Genomic DNA, 21,922 nt, shown 5'->3' with positions numbered 1-21,922 from the left:
AGCAGCCTGTGTTTGCACTGGTGTGCTGTGTGTGTGTGCCCAGGCTCCTCCTGGCCAACTACCGATTGTCATGAGATGTTAGCTCATTTGGCTGTCTCCACAGGGAGGCTCTGTGCATGGCAAAGGCTCTGTCCCGGGGGTTTTGCTGTTCAGAGTCCTGGTCCCAGGCAGTGAACATCAAAGGCCCTTGGCCACAGTGGCTGGACTCCCTAACTAAGCTGTCTGTAGCTTCATATGCAGGCAAGTATCTGCAACAGGGTGTCTTGCTGGCTGGCTGGCCTGCAGCTGTTCCCTCCACCTCAAAGGAAAATCTGAACCAGGAGCCACAAAGACCTCCAAAGGCTTACCTCTGACCTCAGGCCCAAGTGAAGACTGAGATTAGGGGGCATGACTGATAGAAAAACCAGCGGCCAAACAACATGGAATGCACCTCTTGTTCTAAGGCCACCCCACGTTTAGTGCATGAGAGCACTGGAAAGGTTTTTCTGGTAAATTATCCAACTCCATCGTTTTCTTTCTGTGATGAAAACGTGCGTTCATTATCAGCGGTCGGCAATCTTCTTCAGTCAATGGCCAGTTAGCTACCATGTTCGCTTTGGGGACCACCCACAGTCACTATAAAATATTCCTTGTGTTTGTTTTACTTCTTTAAGAGCTATTCTTAGCTCACGGGCTGTGTGGAAGGGCTGCTGCCGGCATCTGATATGTCAGTCGTCCTACGACTCCTAAGTGCAAATAAACACACAAAGATACTGCAAAATTTGTGATGCTCTCCCATCTTCACTCCCCCCCCCCCCCCACACACACACACTACCCTAAAATTACAGGGCTGGCAGGAATTGAGGTCTGTCCTGGCCAGGCTTCACAGGAAAGGGTTCTCACTAGTCAATATCTGCCACTGCGTGGAAAAGCAACACCAGAAAACTGACATTTTATTACTGTTCGGGCAGATCATTGGGACGCTTGTCTCCTCATCTCTGCCTAGGGAGTGGGTATGACATCAGCTCGGGCCCTGGCAGTCACCGTGGGCCTCTTGTGCTCCTCTGGCCTGATATATCCCACTCAGAAACTACAAATTCTGAGGCTGCTTTGTAAGCTGTGGATTTGCAATGGAAACTTTTTACTATTCCGTGGACCACAGCGGGGAAACTGGAGTGGAATGAGGAACCCCCAGGGCAGCAGCTGGGGAATGATGGGGTGACCTTAGGTTGCCCAGATGACACCAAGAACTCACTACACTGATCTGTCTTTTCTTAGTGGGGCAACGAGGCCAACCTAAGAACCTCATTCAACTCCTACCTTCTCTGTCCTCCCAGTGGGCGGAGCAACCAGGCTGCACCCCACTCCTAACCCCTCCCCACCCCCACCTCTGCTCAGGGATGTAACAAGCAACAAGCTCTGCTGGATTTGAAAGCTCAGGCCCTAAAGAGAGCAGACTGGAGTTTGAGCCCCTGCTGCAACACGAATCCACACAGCAATTACTTTGGAAAACTAAAGCCCTCTGAACCACGCTGGCTCTACAATGAGGGTTTGGAATATAAATGGTCTCCAAGATCTCCCTGCCATCAACATTCTAGATCCCATGGAGGCACCGCCTGACTCTCTGCAGGCAACTTTATTTCCGAATTCCTGGAGAACAGAAATGCATGTCAGCAAAAGTGAGAATGCTCACATCCGCTGCTCTCCACCCCTCCATGGCTGCCATCTTCTTTCCTGTTTCTTTCTCAAGCAAAGCAGAAAGAGGAAGAAAGAGAAGGAAGGAGAGTATCTGAGTCACTGCCCCCCTTGAGTCTCCATCTCACCCTGTCCCCCCTCTTCTAGGATGGCATTCCCTGAATCAGGCCCTCCCACCTGGGTCTCCCCTGTCCCCTTCTCTGTCTCCTTTCAGAGGCAGAAGCATATCTAAATGGTCTCTGTTATAAGTGTTTCCCTTCCCCTGCCGCCTGGTCCTACACTGCTAAGCTCCTGAGGTCCAGGGTCCTTTCCGACAAGACCTGTCAGCCTGCCTGTACCCAGGTCTGCCAGGCTGTGCTGAGAACCGGGGCTAGAGGACACCATGCCTGTCACCTCTGTCCTCTCATTATCAGCTATACTGAATATGGGAAAACACGATCAAGGAGAGAGGATTTGGCGAGCCATAAGTTAAACCTACTTGCAAGGGCAACTACTATCTTGATCTATTCCTCAAGAACCAGCCTCCATCCATCGAGAGTCCTTTACCTGTCTCAGATACAGAGCCCTCCATAAGGCGAGGCTTATTTCCTAGCCAATTTCCTCATTCTCTTCTTTAAAATAATAAAAAGAGGAGAATGCTTGAAGAAGCTGCGATTTTAAGCCTCCCCAGAGGTCAAACAAATTGCATTTTTAGCACAAAGATGGTTAGGGCAGGAGAGGGGCAGATGATGAATTGGCTCAGTGAGCCCCTTCCTTCTTGTGATGTCTTTCTGGGAGACCCCAGCTGGCCAAGCTGCGCTGTAGTGAAGGGTAGCCCCTCTGTTGGGCAGATCGGATCGCAAATGGAGAAACAAGGCAAGCCAGCAGGAGCCGCAGCGGCAGAGAAATTATTTCCTAATAAAACTACAAAGGGAAGGGCGATAACCGGGCAGCGCTGACAAGTATTGTTGTCTTGTATCAAAATCTCTTTATAAACCTGTTTGAAGAGAAGAGTCCTGCTTCTCTTTGAAGTCCCAGTTCAAAGACATTGACTTGCAGGGAGGGGGATGGTCAGGACGACTTGGCAAACTCTCCCTCAGCCCTCGGAGGATACTCTCTGTGAGGTTTCCCAGTGAGTTCTGAGTATTAATAGCCATGGAGCCCTATCTCTGTCCTGGGCTCTCCTGAATTCCATCTTCTTAACACTGACGTTTTTGCAGACTGGCACCCTGTCCATTCATGTGATTCTCAGAGAGGGTGGGAAAATGGAGGAGGGCTGGCATCCCATACCATGGGTGGGGAGGAAAAACTCTGACCTCACTCAGGATACCTCCCAGTCACAGCCTAGCTCCTGTTTCCCGGTCCCATTTTCTCCATCTGTCCCCAGAATTCATGTTCTTTAATCTGCATCCACTTACACACCCGGTCCCTTTTTCCAAAAACAGGTTCCTCGGTCTCCGACTAAGTGCGTCTCAGTCTAGTCTCTGGACTGGCAGCAAGAGCATGGCCTGGGAATTTACTGGAAAAGCACACATTTGAGCCACATCCCGAACATACTGTGTCACAAACTCTGGAAAGAATCCCTGGGATCTGTGGTAGCCTAAGTCCAAAGGGGGAAAAAAAATCACAGTTTCAGCTACAGCAAAAGATCAGAGCAACGGAGTCAGAAGCCAACTGACCATGTAGAACAGGTGTTTTTATCTCTGAACTCAGCCATACTCCTAGGGGAGGTTGCGAGGGCAGAGTGAGGGAATTTTCTTTGAGGCTAGATGTCTGCCCTCTCCTCTGCAGGAAGCCTCTTGGAAAACAAAATAGGCCCAATAAAAAGCCAGACCCTTTCCATTTTTACAATGCAAGGTCATGGGCCTTCTGACCTTCTGGAACTGGCCCCTTGGTCCCCCACAGGGTGGACATGAGATGAACACAAGGTGAGCTGTCTTGTCTCAAGAAGATCAAAGAAGCCGTTATTGTTTCCTCTGTCGGGTGCATGAGCTGGTGTAAGCTGGTGCGACATCCTGTCTGCTTGACAGCTGCTCACTTCTTCACTTCCTTCTCGGCCTGCGCTGCTCTTAGATTCAAACAGCCTCTGTCTCTCTTCTGTAGGGAGGACTTACAAGCTAGGTGACTTTGCTTCCCTGACGTGGGAGCAAGGGTTGGCAAATGAGTGCCTGTTCTTCTTTGACGTCATCACTCAAAGCAGGAGGAAGCATTTGACAAAGAGCAACTGTCCTCAGACATTCTGGTGTTCAGGATTAACACCCCCCAAAGACCGTGTCAGTGCACAGCCTGGAGACTCATCACCATGGTCCCAGTTCCACGGTTTTTATCCCTCGAGCAGTTACCCTGTTTCCCTTTGCCTTTAGCGAGGCCTGACATAGGACACTTATGAATGGGGACTTTTTGGTTGGTGTTTTGTTTGTTTGATTTGTTTTGCTCTGCTTGGGAGAGAGTCTCTCATAGCTCTGCTGTCCTGGAACTCTCTAGCAGCTGAGGATAACCTTGAACTCAGATTACAGGGGTGTGCCACCACACCTGGTTTTACTTAGCCCTGGGAACTGGATCCAGGACCTTTCAGAACAGATGCTCTAGTGAGTTACATCCCTGGTCCCCATTGTTATTTGCTTATTGTCCATCTCCCATGTTTAGGGGAGCAGCTCCCAGAGCCCCTATCAGGGAAGTAGCACTATTTCCCTCCTAGCCTGAGCCAGCACAATGTAGGCACCTACTTCCTCCCAGAGCCCTCCCACACTCCCAACTCCCCACCTCCTCCTCACTCCCGGCCCAACCCACTCTCTAAGGGCAGGTTAGGGCAGGCCTAAAGTAACATTTTCAAAGTCCTCTGAAACAAAATAGCTTCCAACATTGAAATCTGATTGGTGTGCTGTGCTAACTCAACTTGCGGCATGAGAACACAGCCCATCCTAGGGTCATCTCGCTCATCACCTTCTGCTACCATCTCCCACAGTTCCTCATGGACCCACTGCCTACAAAGCATGGGTCACAGCTTTGGGGACAACAGGGAGATGTGCCAAAGCAGGGGTAGGGCATCAAGACAGGCATCCGCCTTGGCAGAGAGTCCTTGAATTGCTGCTTCACTTTACGCCATGCAAATGAGGGGCCGATGAGGTCACTGCATTCTGCTGGATTATTATCTCTGACATTTTATTCATAATAATTATAGGGCCCTTCCACCTTCAAAGTGCTTTGCAAACAATAATTAATTAATTAACACTCGTCACACCCCGGTGAGGTAGCTCAGTATTATTAATTTATCTCTCCAGCCTATTATTATCCGTCGTCTCCTCCCCCGCCCCTCCCTGAAAAGCCACCAAGCTCCTGTGCTGTGCTTCCAAGCCTCGGATGCTTCTCCCTTCTCCCGTCTCTCTTCATTCCCCCACTGTCCTCAGCGGTGCCCAATCTCAGGGGCGTGACAGCCCTGTAAACACCTCTTCCGATTTTAGAACAAGTTCACCATAACCATCTACTCACCCATATAATATGGGAGTAATTTCTGGCCCCAGAATCCTGCACGCCTATGTTAATTCAACTTTCACGCTTACCCTTTCAGCCTACTCACTTCCTGGTCTGGGTCGCTCTATAGCTTGGTCTTTATTGCTATTATTGCTACTGTTGTTCTAGCACAAACATATCTCCAAGGCCCTCTCTGCAGCTCCTCTTTGTGTTTTCTTCCTATCACTATGATTCTATCCCTTCTTCATTCACCGTGCATTCTCCTTATTATCTGGGTTTTAATTATGCAAATTTGACATCTCGAAGGGATGCTCAAAAGAAGGGTATCATTGATGCCTCTCTCCCAAGCTCTCCCTTCTCATTTTTTTTTTATCTCCTCTCTTTGGTAGGACTGCTCCCCGCCCCCAGCCCTTTCTGAATCTTGCAGCCCACAGCTGTGCCTCTGTTCCTACTCTCACCCTGCAGCACACTAGACCCCAAGTACCCACTGTGTGCCAGGCTGCCAGACTCTGCACTAAGCATGCAGGCCGGGCAAGGAGGATGACAAAGATGAGTTATGACACAGGTGTCATTTCAAAAGGGGACGCCAGAACCCCTGCCAGAGACAGTGGAAGGAGAGCTACAACAGTCAGGAGCCTGTGGTAAGCTACAACTCTGGAGCGAGAAAAAGGGAGGGAGGGAGGAAGGGAGGGAGGGAGGAAGGGAGGGAGGGAGGGAGGGAGGGTTGGTTGCAAGAATCTTCACAGGAGCTGCTCATGAAAATCAGGGAAAGCCACCATATGGAGGCAAAATATTCTGAATGCAGGCTTGAGCTGTCTCTGGTTTTACCTTGAGCCTCCCAAAGGCAGGTGCCCCATTGCCACTCACTGAAGGAGACTGAAAGGGTAGGGAGGAGATTAATGCCAGGACTATCCAAAGGGGTCAGTGAATTTTCATGAATAAGATGTTCAGAGAGGTGGGGGAGAAGGAAAAGGAGAGGGAGGGAGGGAGGGAGAGAGAGAGAGAGAGAGAGAGAGAGAGAGAGAGAGAAACAGAAAATCTCCAGAAAGTTCCACTCAACTCTGTCCTCCAGCCTTGGACAGTGCTTCCCCTGGCTTCCCACAGTCACACCCCTGGCCCTGCGTTTTCTCTGCCTGCCCGATTCCACTCTGGCATTCGCTCACTGCACCGCATCAACTGTCTCTGGGCTGCAGATGGCCTCAGACGGAAGATGTTCTAGGCATGGTAGACTGGGGGAGTAACTGCAAATAGCAAATGATTTCTCTCCAACACAAGTCAACTTGTCAGCCATATTTGTGGGTGCAAACTCAAGTAGTCCTGCTGCCATGGCGCAGGGGGGTACGTAAAGCAGTGGGGGAGGAGGCTTCAACTGCTCTGCCGGGAGGTGGGAACTGGCTCCTCTAACAGCAACCAGGACAGTGCTCTTGCCAAGGGCAGCTAGGGGGAAGCAGCACAGCTGGGCGGATTTAAACAACAGAAAGTTAGACTCACAGTTCTTCAAAGTCCAAGATGAAGGTGACAGCATAGCTACTCCTCCTGTCAGCCTCTGGCCAGGCTGGCCGATTGCTTTCATCTCTGCCTCCACCCTCACGTGGCCTTCCCTGGTCCTCTGTGTCTTTACAAGAACACCAGGGCTGTTGAACCAAAGGCCTACCCTCTTCCAGCATAACTTCACAGACAGAGCCTCCTTAAATTACAATGAGGGTATACTCCCAATAAACCTACTACAGGTGAAAGTACATTCAAAACAACTAACCTGCCCGACATCACGGTTCAGCACGTTTGCCTCAGACATGCCCTAAATGGGCACGTCAGCCTGCAGCTGACCAAAACCTACCATGAAGCCTATTTTATAGTGACAACTTTTTATCTCATGAAATTCAATGAATCCAAACTGAAAGAGAAGAATAACCATTTATAAGCATATTTCAGACCAATGGGAAGTGGGAAGATCATTATCCCAACATCATGCTGGAAACCATCTGTAATTGTATTGATAATGTCCTTTTCCCATAGAAGATCACATTCTGGGGTGCTAGGATTTAGGATTTCAGCTTCTCTTTTGGAGGGTACTGTTTGACCCATGTAAGTTGGGCGTTCTCCTGACTAGACCCATACCTAAGCAGAAAGGCTGGGATTCCAGCATGTGAGGGACAGAAAAGGCCACAGAGAAACAGCACAGAGGCAGCCAGGAAGGTTAAAAAATGCCTTTGTTTCCCCAAAGATGACGCCAGTGCAACACCCAGCCTCATCTCTGCTCATCCCATGGGTATTAGCTGCCTTTCTTGCCCATCATTCCCCAGTGAAGGCACTTGGAGGGGTGGTTTTGACTCATAATTTGCACGACTATAGTCTATTATGATTTTTGTTGTTGCTGTTGGTTTGGTTTGGGTTTTTTATTTTTTTTGCTTTTGTTGTTTTTATTTTTTATTTTTATTATATACATATATGTGTATACTTATTTATATACACATATAGGCATGTGTATATATGTATGTATGTGTGTGTATATGTATACATATATTTGTCATGGTGGCAAGAGCCTAAGGAAGGAGAAAGAAGAAAAATAATGAGACAGAGACAGAGAGATCCAGAGTGGTATTAAGCTCGAAGTACAGCCATGCTATGACACCCTCCCCGCCCCCCTGAAGCCCTTCCCCTTCACCAAGGCAAACAACTTCCCTTCCTCCAGCTAGGCTCCACCCCTTCAAGATTCCACAGCTCCCAAAACAAAGCCACCAGCTAGGGACCACGTATTCAAACATAAGAGGTTGGGAGGTACATTTCCCTCTCAAACCATAAGACACCACCTTGGAGTCGTCTGCCTCTAGCAGATTCTAAACAACTTAATGGTAACAGTAACGATTGAAACTGGTGGCGCTCAGACACTGTGCCAAGCACCTCGCACACAACGTTTCACTTACTCCCCACAATTCCTTTTCTAAGTAGGTGTTTAATGCATGACCACTTGATGCAGCCCCAGCTCTGTGGAAGGCAGCTTTGAGTAAGAGCTTCTGAACTATTATCTGGTTCAATCCTGTTATAACCCGATGAGGTCATAGCATCATCACCCTATTTTATAGATACAGTAATGAAGGTTATAAACTGGTGATAACAAGGCTGCCCACTCAGGGACGAATGCCCTAAAACCTGTTCCCGCCTACCCAAGCACCATTCGGTCTCCATAAAGAGCAATGAATGACCCCAGCCAAGCCAGAAGTTCTTCATTGTTGGCAGCAAGGGTTGATAGAATACTGAGAACAGACAGGATTGGGGGAGGGGTGGATTTTAAGTTTGGGAGTAAATAAGGCTGCACAGAAAAGAAATGGAAAGGGGGGAACAGGAAACAGAAAATTGAAATAAATATCTGTGTCTGGTGCTCAACCCTCAACCCAAGACTATAGAATACGGATGTCACTTCATGGTGGAGAACTTGCCTAGTGTATGCGAAGCTATGAGTTCTAATCTCAGCACCTCACAAAGACGAGAGACTATGAGATAAGAGCAGGAGTCCTCAAAACAATCAGAGTGCCGTGCATGGAAAGAAAAGTGGGCCGCAGATGGTAGAGTGGTCCATGGGGTCTGGAATGGAGCTTCCCAAGGAGGGCTGGGCCGGAGCTAGGGAGACAGGCAGAAGACTCCCTTCCTTGAGAGGCCTTGGGTGGGTTCTGCTTCAGGGTTCGAGCCAATCTTCCACGTGGCAGTGAGAATCTTGCTCAGATTCCAATCTGATTATGTCACCCTCTTCCCTGTCAAAAATATTCAGAGACTCCCCTAATAGCACAAAGTAGGCTAATCCCCCAATCCACACACACACTTTTCCAGACACCACTTTGCAGCATACCGGGCACTATTTGGAACGAACATAAAAGTAACCGTCTGAGCCATCTTAAGACCACAGTTCCGGGCCCGTGAGATAGATGTCTTATACCACAAGCCTGACTACCGAGGTCAGTTCCTGGAAACCACAAAAAGCCAGACATAGTGGAAGACATTTCTAATCCCAGCATTCCAATAGTGAGACAGGAGAATTTGCCTGAAGTTCACGGACCAGCTAGCTTGGAATGAATCATCGCAGAAACAAGGCCGAAGAAGAGATTCAATTCCCAAACTCATGTACCACAGCCCAAAGTGTGCAGACACAGATACACACACACACACACACACACACACACACACACACACACAGAGAGAGAGAGAGAGAGAGAGAGAGAGAGAGAGAGAGAGAGCACAAATGATAAAGAAATTTTAAGAAAGAGTACAGGTCAGTGGTAGTGAGTCACATGTGTGTGCTCCTGTCTCCAGAATTCTTTGGACCTTTTGAAACAGAAATGCTGACTCTACTTATCTGTGGCCCCCTCCCTCAGCCCCTGCTGTTCCGTTTTACTTTCTGTCTGCCCTTACAAAATTGACCATTCAGGACAGCTCTGAGCCCTTCCTTGTGTTTAATTGTGTCCAGGAGTATGATATCAGAACTTGTCACTCCAGGGAACAGGAGGCATGACTTTTAATTAATCCATCTATGGTCCCCACCTTCTGGGACAGTAGGAACGCAAGCATAATTATCAACAAGGCCAGCCTGGAGGATTACACAGTAACCAACCTCTGCCACCAAATGCTGAAGAAGCCCTGACCACTCTTCGGTATCTTCAGCCCTTCCTGGTCCCCAGAGTTCGCACTAACCCAGGCAACATGCATCTTCCAGACCAGTAGTTTGACATTCTGAGGACTTGGGTGAGTCCGAGATCTCTGGTGTTTTGGACCTAGTGTCCCCAGGTCTCCTATGCCCATACTTTCTCCGTCTTCTACATCCCCTCACCTCTGTCTTCCTCCCTTTCCTCCTTCCACACTCTTGAGCTCTTTCTCATCCTTGTACCCTGGACTCATCCCTCCTCCTCACGGCTGCCCTCAAAAACCTCCTCTCTCCTTTGCACCTCTGGGACCCCTGATATCCCTTATTCAAAGAGCTTAGAACTTTTACAAAAGCCTTTGACTTCAAGCGGCTTCTGTTTTCTGCCTGGAAAACATCCCGAGGCAAGGACGGGCAAAGGGCCAGTCTCCCTGTTGACGTAGAGAAAATTGCAAACCATCGCTAAAAGCGTGCCTCCCTCTGCCGTATTTATAGAGTTTCATGCTTTTCTCCTGACTAGACTAGACACAGCTGTAGAACGAGCGTCATCTCCTTTGTGGAGTTGCTTTTCAGTGGACATGATGGTAGACAAGAGTGGATGCAAGCCACAGGTTTTCATGTCCTCCCTTTTTGATGTGTACGCAGAAGCATAAAAGACCCAGGCTTGAAAGACAGGTAGGAGATGTGGAAATGTATTCCTACTGCTAATAACATTGATTTTACTGTTGGGTCTCCCTGGCTTAAATAGTAGGCACAGTGCAAGATTTTAGAATAGAAGAAAAGTGCATTAATTTTAAAAGTAGGGTTTATTGATTGGGAAAGAAGGAAACAGTATACCCATCTCACTGCACAAGGCAGCCCGCGCCCACTGCTGTGTTAACTTAAGATTCTTACTCTCTAACATGGTATGGGTTGAAGATTTCTTACACAAAATGCTTGGGATCAGAAATATTTTACATTTCTAAACTTTTGGATATGTGTGCAATATGGTGTGAAAATTTGAAATCTCAAATACTCAGAAATTTGAAATATTCATTCACTTATTGAAGGGCTGAAAGGTTGAAGCTAAGGCTTGGGGGTGCCAGCTAAGTGCTCTACCACAGGGGTGCATCTACCCATCTTTGTCACCTGGAGAAAGGGTGGAGATGACAGGGAGGGGTGTGTGTGTATGTGTGTGTGTGTGTGTGTGTGTGTGAGAGAGAGAGAGAGAGAGACAGAGACAGAGACAGAGACAGAGACAGAGAGACAGAGAGAGAGTTACTTTGTTTAGAGGTTTTGCTTATTTGGTTTATTGTTTTTGAAACATGTTCTAGTTTGCCTCTGCTATTATGATAAAGCACTCTTACCAAGAACAAGTTGGGGAGGAAAGGGTTTATCTCATCTTATGCTTACAGTCACAAGCCATCACTGAGGAAAGTTAGAGCAGGAAGCCAGGTAAGAACTAAAGCGGAAGTCATGAAAGAACACCCCTTACTGGCTTGCTCCGTGGTTTATGCCCAGTCATGTGGCCCAGGCCCACCTGCCTAGGGATGGTGCCACCCACAGTGGGCTGGTCCCTCCCACATCAACCATCAGTTAAGAAACTCTCTCACAGAGGTGGCCTCTGATCTGATCTGATCTAATCGTATCAAGGCAATTCTTCAGCTGCAGTTCCTTCTTCCCAGTTAACTCCAGGTTTGTGTCAAGTTGACAGTAAAAACCAACCTCCTCAAGACAGAATCTCTCTGCCTAGTCTAGGCTAGCCTAGAACTTGTGACCCTCCTGCCTCTGCCTTCCCAGTGCTGGGAGTATATGTGTATGTCTAGCCAAATTTGAAACGTTTGGGGAAAAAAAAAAAAACCAAAACAACACGCCAAGAGGATGCTCAGAAAGTTTCGGATTTCATAGCATCTTGAGTTTGTGGGTTTCAGATTAGGGGTTTCAGTGCCGTGACATAGGCAGGGAAGCAGCTCTTCCGGTGCAGCTAGAGTCTTGGGAAAGAGGAGAAAGAATCAATAGGTGAGTGACTTCATATCCAAGTTGGAAACAAACTCCAGAACTCCAAGGGCCTCAGGTGACCTCAAAGCTGATGAAGACCAGCATGGGTTCTGTCCTGGTGGGAGGCTGGGCAGCAAGGGCTGCCTGGGATTCTTAGCCAATTCTGATCAAGAGAGCCTCATCAGACTGGGTCTAGGCAGAGAATAGCCTCCTGCAGCGGCACCGCATCCGGACAGTTCTCTCCGGAGCCAGCCATCTGCAGTGGCCAACCCCATTAACTGACCCTCAATTCATCCTCTTCCATTCACTTCAAAGGACACCCCATGAGGAAGAGACAAAAGGCTGTCAAGGGGAGCTGGGGGGAGGGAGGGAACTGGCTAAATAATTAGCCCCACAACTTTCAAAGTGGTCTATAATCATTAATTAATCCACCCACCTGCGGTCCGTGGGCAGATGGACGCGCGTCTCCCTCCTCGGCACACCCCTTGCTAACTGGAGCCTAGGGGCTGTGAGAATGTGTAAGGGAACCGCGGCGCCGCCAGAGAGCAAGGGAACTGAGTCCACAGGCTTTGACTTTGAGATCGGCTGAGGATGAAAATCTAGGGTTAACCTGGGTGAGGCGGCAGAGAGGCAACCAGGAGGCTTTGAAGACAGGCTCCACCCCATGGCTAGGGAAATGGGAACAGAGGAAGGAATTTTATTTCGAAAGCATTGAGAGGGTGACCACTCCCAGGTCTGCAAGGAGGCTGCCCTCCGGGCGATTATGTCTGAAATCTAGCTGTACTGAGCAGCCTTAAGGGAAGAGAATCCTCCCTCCTCTGAGACCAGGAGGAGTGCTACCTGCCCACAGGTGGGTGGAAAGGCAGCTGCTCCCACCTGGGCAGACTAAGGATGTGCAGGCAGATGTCTAGGGCAGGGAACATGTCCTCACTGTAAGGCTTCCCAGGCCAGCATGTATCTTTATTAGAAAGCCTTGCACGTGTGAACTTGTCTGCCTAGCAGATTGGAGTTGGGAGACACTGGAAGGAATCCTGGGGCTGAGCCCCACATTCAGACAACCCCTCTACCATTAAGCTTCACGCTCTACACCCTTTCATTTCTTATTCTGGACCCCAAAGCATTATTGTAAATTCAAGGTCAACCTGGTCTACTGACTGAGCCGCATGCGAGCCAGAACTTTGTACTGAGATCTCATCTGTAAAACAACCACAAAACGAAAACAAATAATGGGATCTTAGTTTAGCAGGTTGCCCGGGATGGTCATACCACCCAGAATCCCTGCTTCCTTCAGTCCTCCAAACAGCTGGCATCATAGGTCTGCACCACCAAGTCTAGCTCTCTCGGGGATCTTAAATCTTCAGGCACATCCAACCTGTGACTCAAACACCCCATGTACCCCAGGATAGCTATGACTATAGTCCAACACAAAATTGTATGCTGAGTTAAAATACTACAAGATTGGTTTTCTTGGTAACTCGATTGGGCAGGGGTTTTTTTTGTTTGTTTGTTTGTTTTGCTTTTGTTTTTGTTTTTGTTTTTTTTTTTGAGCATGAACTCTGTCACAGTGTCAGAAGGGTCAGACAAGCTGGGGGAGGGTAGTCTCTCACTTACTGATAGGCAGACTTCAGTGATGATAAAATCAGGGTGCCTCCTAAGAATCCGTCCCCACGGGTGAGCTCACACTCCCTAGTTCTGTATGCCTATCAAGCCTCAGGAGAATCCTGGCACCAGTGTGCTAAAGTAACAACATCTCAATTTGTATCAGTGATATTCGTCCCTCACCCCAAACTCACAGGAATACCTGTCCCTGGAGCATGTGTGTCTGAGAGACAATGTCTTAAAATCGCTTGGACCAGTGGAGAGTGAGTGAGTCATGCTAGCAAAACTCACATGGGCCTGATGTGCAGCCGTGAAACGAATGACAGCGATGGCGTCCGCGGCTGCCGGATGCTCACGGTGAGCCAGGCGGTTCCCAGAGAACCCTTAGTCACTGTGTATTTTCCCCTTTTCCTTTGCTCATCGGTACCTAGAAGGGGGCTGTCCTTGCCATCCTCTTCTTTCAGACATAAGGACTGAACGTGCAGCTGATGCCCGGTGTCAGGTAAACACAAGAGCTGATTTTCAACCTCTGAGAAAATTGTTCCCAAGATAAGAAGTGCCAAGATAGCCAGCGAGCCGGCAGCCCTGCCTTTCTGTGCAAAGGCTCTCTGAAGAGCTGGGTTTTCAGGAGGTGCTCTCTGGGAGACGGAACTGAAACACACCTTCCAAGGGCCTCTTTTGGCTCCTGCAACCCTGGTCCCAGCTCGGCAAGCCTCCTAGGCAGTCCCCGGTAGAGCATGTCTTCTGCAGAGCTTAGGGTCAGCCTGCCTCAGATGGCTCCCTGTTTTCCCCTTGCAGCAAACCAGGAAGACCCATCTCCAATGGAGTGACATTCTATGCTAGTCTCTACCTCTGAAGGCAGTTTCCAAATCCCTTCATCTCTAATCAGAGCCCCAGATTATGAAAAGGATAATCTGCTCACTCTACAATAGGCAGACACGTAGAAAAAGAGTAGAACAGAGGTTACCAGGGATGGGGAGAGAAACAAGTTGGGTATTCCACTTATGAGTGTGTAGTTTCTGCTAGGAGCAATAAGAGTTTTGTCACATGGCACTGGCTGTATGGAGAGCCACTGAATCATACACTTACAGAGAGTTAAAATGATTAACAGTACCTCATGTGTATGTATTCTGAAGATACCACATGTGAAGGGAAACAAGCCAGTCGCAAAGGGTTGGATCCTGTGTGATCCCTGACCTCACTTGAGGAACAGAACTAACAAAATGGTACATACTAAAAGGAAATTTATTAGATTGGCTTATAGAAAAATGGTCTGGGTAGTTAAACATGGTTATCTTCATTCTGGAAAGCCCAAGAACCCTTTAGATGTTCAGTCCATGACGCCAGATACCTGGACAATCCTAGGTAGAACGCTGAAGGCCTGGAAGTTTCCTGGAGAGCCACTTGTCTTCAGTCCTGGGTAGGAGGATGGAGAAGAATGCCAAATGCAGCCACAGAGCAGATGAACTCAACCAGAGAAGTCGGAGTAGATGAATCTGCATGTGTGACTGGGAGGCAGACAGTTTTCCCCTCTCGACCTCCTTTTATCTGCTGTCACCCACACTGAGAGGGAGCCTTCCACTTCATGCTCCCTGAAAACCCCTTACCAGTGTGGCCAGGGACTTCTCTCTTGGTTGAGTCCAGGGCCACAAGGCTATTTATGAGAAGCATCTAGAACATTCATAGAAAATGGAGCTGCAGTTGGATGAGCAAGGGGAAGGGTTGGGAAATCATTGTTTAACAGATTCATTTGCTAAGATGAAGGCTTCTAGACATGAACAGGGGTGACAGTTGCACTATTTGGGTGTGTTCAGTGTCTCTCAAATGTGTACTTAAAATGGTTAAAATTGTAAATCTTGTGTATTTTTCTGTGATAAACAGTCTTTTCCGTATGTAAGGTAGGGCTATATTGTGCACGACACGCTCTAAGACTTTCCCTGTAACACAGACTACATTTGTAAGAGTGTGAATATTTTTGGTCAGGCACAGTAGTACACACCTGTAATCCCAGCACTTAGAAGGCTGAGACAGGAGGATAACCCCTCTGGGCTATACAGTAAGTTCCTGTGTCAACTAGAACAAAGCAAAAGCAGACACTTTTTCACAGATAAAGGGATACTGACAATTTCCCACTGCTCCCAGGACAAAGGTCATCACGGACTCTTCATTTCCCAGAAAACACTGGGGTCACCTTCACAGCCCTCCCAGAGATCCAGTCCAGAAGCAAACTTGCTAGTTGTGGGCTCGGGGACTTTATAGACTCACCCTTTGGGACTAGTTTCTGAAGATGGGTCCCCTTGCTTTCTTCAGCTGGCCTATCCTTGTGACCCTAGCAAAAAAGGTCAGTTTACAGTGGGTCTGCTGCCTCCCACAACCCCGGGAAGTCAGCACATTGAGCAGGGGCGATCGTGGGTGTCTGTGTGACTATGCCCTTGACAGCAACAAGCACCAGCATGAGGCCTGCTGGCCAGGCATGGAGGGAACTGAATGCAGCTAGGAGCCTGCCCAGGCTGACGTCTTTAGACTGGTCTGTTCTGCCTTTCTGACAAGGGCCTGCACTCCCCTGCCTCCCTGTCTGCAAACTCCTTGGGCCCAGCCTCCAGTGGCAGCTGAGCTTCAGACAGGGCTGGTTTTATGACTGGAGCTGTCGGCTAGAGAGACATGTTTTAAAATTCATGACCTTTCCCATTAGGGTTCACAAAACAGATCAGACTTGGAGATGAAAGCTGAGTTGATTCTTTCACGGGTGTCTTGAGCCCCCCACCCCCCTTGTACCCACCCCTCCTTTTGGCTTCTCCCTTCTCCAGCCTTTCTTCTCCATTGTCCTCTCAGATCTTTTGCATTTAGCCCTGTTTTTAATCCTAAGGCCAAATGGAAATTGCCCTGTCTCTAAACAGATGCTGCATGTAGCCTGAGTCAAAGGTATCTCCCTTGATCAGGTGGGGAGAGGCCAGCCAGGGGACAGCTGTCCCAGAGAGATAGAGTCCAGTTCGGAGTTAAAGGGGAGGCAGGTGACAAGGGGCTGAGGAGTGGAAAAGCCCATTCTGGGGGCAATCCTAGTCTGAGGGAGGCCAGGACACAACAGGGACCATATTGAGGCCAAGAACCATCCTACAGTTCATGTCCCGCCAGGGAAATTAAAGAGGATGTTTGCTTCCTGTCAAGGTATAAACAACAACACAGTTCCCAGGAAATCAGTCCTCGGCTGCCCCTCCTTCAGCATCTGGCCTCCTGGGCTTCTCTAGGGAGCCCAGTGAAAAGCCACGCTTAGCAGCCTGGTTTGCAGGAGTACCAGAAGGACTTGAGGTCCAGACATGCACAGGAAGCCTGCGGATTCTTGCAGCTGCAAGGAGTAGCTAAAAGAAGAGTAAGAACTCCACTGACACCAAGGACTCATTACAGCTACAGTGAGAGAGAGAGAGTCCATCTCCTGAAGGAGAGATGGATAAACTTAGTGAGAAGGATTCATGAAATTCTCTATGTGTATCAGCTCAGGTGATCCACACATAAGCCTTAGAAAGTAGATCTTATCAACCACAGGTCCTGGTTAATGCAGAGCATCAACTCAGCCACAGTACCATGTACTTGGTCAAACACCTGCTTAGATCCGGGTATGGAGTTAATTTGGGGGTGAGATTAACTTTGAAGTCTTTGAGTAAAATAGATTACCCTATATGTGAAAACCTTCTTCAGTCAGCTGAAACCCTTAAGGAAAAAGAACCAATTTTCTCTACAACCCTCAGGCCCCAGAGGAAATAGAAACTGGTTTAAATGTTCGCATTTGGGCCGCCACCTCAGCTCTTTGCTGGGTGTCCAGTCCGTTCATCCACTCTGCCGATCTCAAAATTTCCACCACAATGTCATTTCCTCAAGAGAAACACCCTCTCCTCTTCATGTCTCCCCAGAGAGAGAATTCTAACACCCTTGCTGTGGTTTGACTGTGTCCCCAGAAGTTCACGTGCTGGGAATGTAACTCATGCACTGGCGGTACCTGGAGGTGAGGGCATCATTAAGACTGGATTCAGGAGGCCAGGAGAATGGGGTCCCATACAGTGTGTATGACTTAAAAAAGAAGAAGAGAGGGTTCCCCTTAACCTCTTTCCATTGCTCTCACAAAAGATCTTATATGGGGGAAAGGCTATCTTGGCTCCTGGCTTCGATGACTTCAGTTAGTTACAGGGCACTGACACCCTGGGCCTGTGGCAGCACCACACACCACTACCGTTAGTCTCTTTACTCTTAAATAAATATATGGAGACTTATTCTTACTTTTGAATGCCTGGCCTTAACTTAGGTTGTTTCTAGCCAGCTTTTCTAACTTAAATTAACCTGTTTCTCTTCTTCTATGTTATGCCTCTGGGCTTTTTACCTTTCTTTATTCTATATACCTTTCTTTCCCTCTTACTCCATGGCTGGCTGTGTAGCTACTCCTGGCATCCTTCTTTTCTCCTTTTCTCATCCTGTCTCTTCTCTCTCCTTATTTATTTATTTATTTATTCTCTTTTCTTGGCAGCCCCACCTATTTCTCTCTCTTGCCTCGCTATTGGCTGTTCAGCTCCTTATTAGACCAACAGGTGTTTCAGACAGGCAAAGTCACACAGCTTTACAGAGTTAAACAAATGCAAAAGAATGCAACACATCTTTGCATCATGAAACAAATATTCCACAGCATAAGCAAATGTAACACATCCTAAATTAATATTCTACAATGCACCACAGTCAGAATGTCTGGGGCAGGAGGTCTGACCTCAGGGCAGCCAGGAAATTGTGAGGGAAATAGGGAGGAAGTTGGGGTACTTTGTTCTTGGACACCCCTCAGTGACATCCTTTCTTACCCTGGGCTCCACCTCCTAGAGGTTCCACCACCTCTAAATTAAGACACAAGCTCCCACACAAGCTTATAATCCACAAACCTCAGGGACATTTCTAAACAACAGTACAGGTGTAACGCAGCAGCCAAGGTCTCAGCAGACATCAGGACTATGCTGTTAGATCTCCCAGCCTCCTGAAATACAGAAAATAAGTTTTTCTTCCTTATAAATGACTCATCTCAGGGATTCTGTTATGGCAAGTCAAAGGAATGAAGACAACACCCATTTTGCAGACGAGGAAACTGAGGCACAAGCAGTTTGTGATCCTGTCCTGTATCTTGAGGCTCCAGATCGGGCCACTTGCTAAGACACATGTAAGTCATGATTTGTCTCACAGGAAGTGACCTCACAGGAAATTAAAGGTACTGTTCTACCAGCAAACCGCAGGAGGGGAGCGGTAAGAATTAGATGTGTGTCTGTGGACCGGTGTTGTCCGTTATCCGGCTAGGCTGCGCTTTGATCTGTGACTTTAAGTGTGTGATTTAAATCTCGCTGGGGCCTCTATTATCTTGATCTGTAAAGTACCACGGAAACTTCACAGGCTACCAGTGGATTAAAGGGGATAATTTCATGTGCCAAGAGTCTTTCCCAAGACAGGAATGTGAAATCATATGGATCGTGTGATTAGACAATAATTCCCAACTCTAACAGACGAAGTTCCCACTTACCTGACCTACCAGGAAAAGTCTCCTATAAATGGCTCCCTCTTAAATGAGTTTTCTCTCCAAGTCTCTTATCTGTGTACCAGCTACCCACGCGGGTATCTGAGCTTAGATCCCACCCCCCTGTGTTCACAGCCAGACAGTCTGGCTGTCCCGGTCAGGAGTGGATTCCCACCTGGCGCCTAGACAGCATGAGTGGAGGAGACACCACCTCCAATAGGGTGCCCTTGAATCTCTCTCCTATACCTTGTCATAACCCTGCACCCAGCTTGAGGCTTGTTTGACTAGGAAGCCCAGTACATGCCTCAGAATGGGCTCCGCAGTCCCCAATTCTCTCTTAATTTTCACTTTAAGTCATTTCCATTGGCTCATATGTTTATTTGTGGCTTACAGATGCACAACTGAAGTTCCCAGAGAAACTGCCACATTCCAGAAGAGGCGAGATCTACCTCCACTCTCTACAAACACCGAGAGAGCCTGCAGCATATGGCGGGAGGTGCCTGTGCAGGAACAAAAGGATGCGGTCTGTGAGATTCAAGTCAGGAATTTAATTTTTCTCTGAATGGGTCCCCCCCACACACACACTAGGGTGAGAATGGGCAGATCTCCCTCTGGGTCCCACAGTATTGAAGTTCCAGATCCTTCTCTCTGCTAGTGACTTCTACCAGCCCTGATTCTGACTTTGGCAAAACCTTCCAGAGAGCCATTCTATGACATCCAGAGAACCAAACTACCATTTGGCACCCATAACCTGTATGACCTGCAGAGGTGGTAAAGTGGCTTTTGATTAGATAGGGCCCAATCCACAGCCATCCTCAGACAAAGAATTACAGCGTTGATGATGTAAATGATGACAGAATGAAATGGGAAATATAAACAAAGCGATAGCTCTTCAAGTTGGACTTCTTGCTCATGCCATCTCATCCCCAGTGCCCAGCTGAGCCTCGCTGCCAGCTTGGAGCTGCAGCAGTGGTTTGATGCCAGTTTCTCTCGGGGGGCCACACTCTCCGACGTGTGCCATCCCGCCTAATCTACTTTAGCTGTATCGAAATGAAAAATGAATGGGAAATAGATCTTGCTGCTAAAACATATGTGTCAGAAAATCATTATGAGTATCAAATTACAGCAATAAAATGAACCAGAACTAATCTTGCAAATTAACATCCAATAAATTCTTTTTCATGGACACACCTTTTCTTTTTGGAAAAAAAAATGCAAAATAAGATTGGGTACGGCTGTACGAAAGTGGAGTGTGCAGCTTTGGTGGCTGGAATTGGGAAGAAGTAAGAAACCAGAAACCTCAACATGATACACAGGTATGTATTCTTGAGGGCAGGGGCAGAGGCCCAGGAGTGGATGGTTACTGCCCCTATGCCAAATGCCATAATGATCTGTTTTTATGCCAGCGTACCTATGTATTTTTCAAGTACAATTTATGTATACACATTCCCTTCCCTCTCCCTGTACCCCACCCCTTCCCCTTAGCTGAGGTTCTGCTGACATAAGAAACTAGTAAATTTCTGATAAGCTCTTATTTTGGAAGAGAGGACACTGTCTTTCAAATTAAATCTGAAGCTATAAACAACCCGTTGGAGAGTTGCCTGCTCCCTGGAATAACAGGATAGCCCCCTCCCGCCCCCAACTCTGCAGCAGAAAAGAGTCTGTAATTAGTTCATTGTCCATGAATAGGCACAAAGGAGGCAAAGCCCTGGACTGGGCTCCCTTTCAAGGGAGGATCTTGGGGCAGATGTTAATTAAGTGAGTAACTCCTACCATCTCCTGGGAATGCTGAGGAGCACTGCTCCCCTCCCAAGGGGGACACTGAGGAAGGGGTGTACCCTGACCAAGGACATACAGAAAGGGTCTCCAAAGAAGAAGACGAAAAAAAAAAAAAGAAACCAAAAACTCACGATCCCTCTCCCTGCTGTCAGCCCTCCTGCCGCTGGCATTGGCAGAACATTCCAGAGCAGTTCTTCGACACTCACCAAACCAAACTATTTATAGCCACGCAATCATTATAAATAAATCTGTTTATACCGTGGAGCCTTGGCCCTGCATGACTTAAAACTCTCGGCTGGCAGCTATAAATAGCTGTTACACGCTCCAGTGTGACGACTGACGGATACGTCCTCCAATTGTGACAAATAATGACACGTTTGTTTGACAAACATTCCGCTGACATTCATCTGATTTTGAATAAGCGGTGCTGCTTTCTTAATTTGGTCCCTAAGGCCCGGGATCTGGGAGACTTCCTTTATTCTCCCTCCCTCGCCTCCTGCACAGGAACTGTCCTGCAGTCCAGGGTTGTTTTCTCCCCCTAATCAACTGGAAGGGATTGAGGCCATTTAAGGGGAAGCTTATTAAATCCACTGTTTCTCTCTCGGGACAGTTCTGCTGTAGGGCTCTGCAAGGGTCTGGGGAGTTTTGTTAATGACTTGAGAGCCAGAGGGAGCGAGAAGGGAATGAGTGCCAGGCTGGGGGTGTTGGGCAGTACAAGATACAACAGGAAGAAATGGAATTGAACCTAAAGAGTCGGGATCTCAAGGTTTCAAGGAGGATCTGGGACCTGGATGCTCTGGAAGTCACTTAGAAGGAAACAGTGAAAAACAGGTGTGTGGGCAGAGGCGCTCACAGCCCTGTTACTGCTACAGAGGGTAAGATGAGGTCTCTGGAGCCTCAGGTCCCTTCTCTAGGTCAGTGGTCTTAGCATGCACCCCGAGTCGCACAGGGTTTGTTGTCTGTCTGAGGTAACAAGGTCCTTATAATGGAGGATCTGGGATGAAAGACTCTGCTATAGAACTAAGGTTCCACCTCCCTGCCCAGGCTCCGTGTTCATCAGGCCACTTGCTTCCCGGGAAGCTCTTGGAGCCCATAGCTGCCTGTGGTCAGCACTCCGTTCAGTGCTGGCAATGCGGGAGCAGTCCGTACCATCTCCTCTACTGCTGTGTCAGTGATAACTCTGCAAAGGCCACTGGCACTGGCACTCAGTGTCCTCAAGGAACATACTTCTTTGTGCTAACTCTGTTCATAGCGTCTCATCTTCCGGTGTGTGTTGTGTG

Source organism: Microtus oregoni, unplaced genomic scaffold (assembly GCF_018167655.1).
Source record: "Microtus oregoni isolate MIOR12 unplaced genomic scaffold, Mior012 000042F_ref0000377, whole genome shotgun sequence".
Taxonomy (NCBI): Eukaryota; Metazoa; Chordata; class Mammalia; order Rodentia; family Cricetidae; genus Microtus; species Microtus oregoni.
This window is presented reverse-complemented; position numbering follows the sequence as displayed.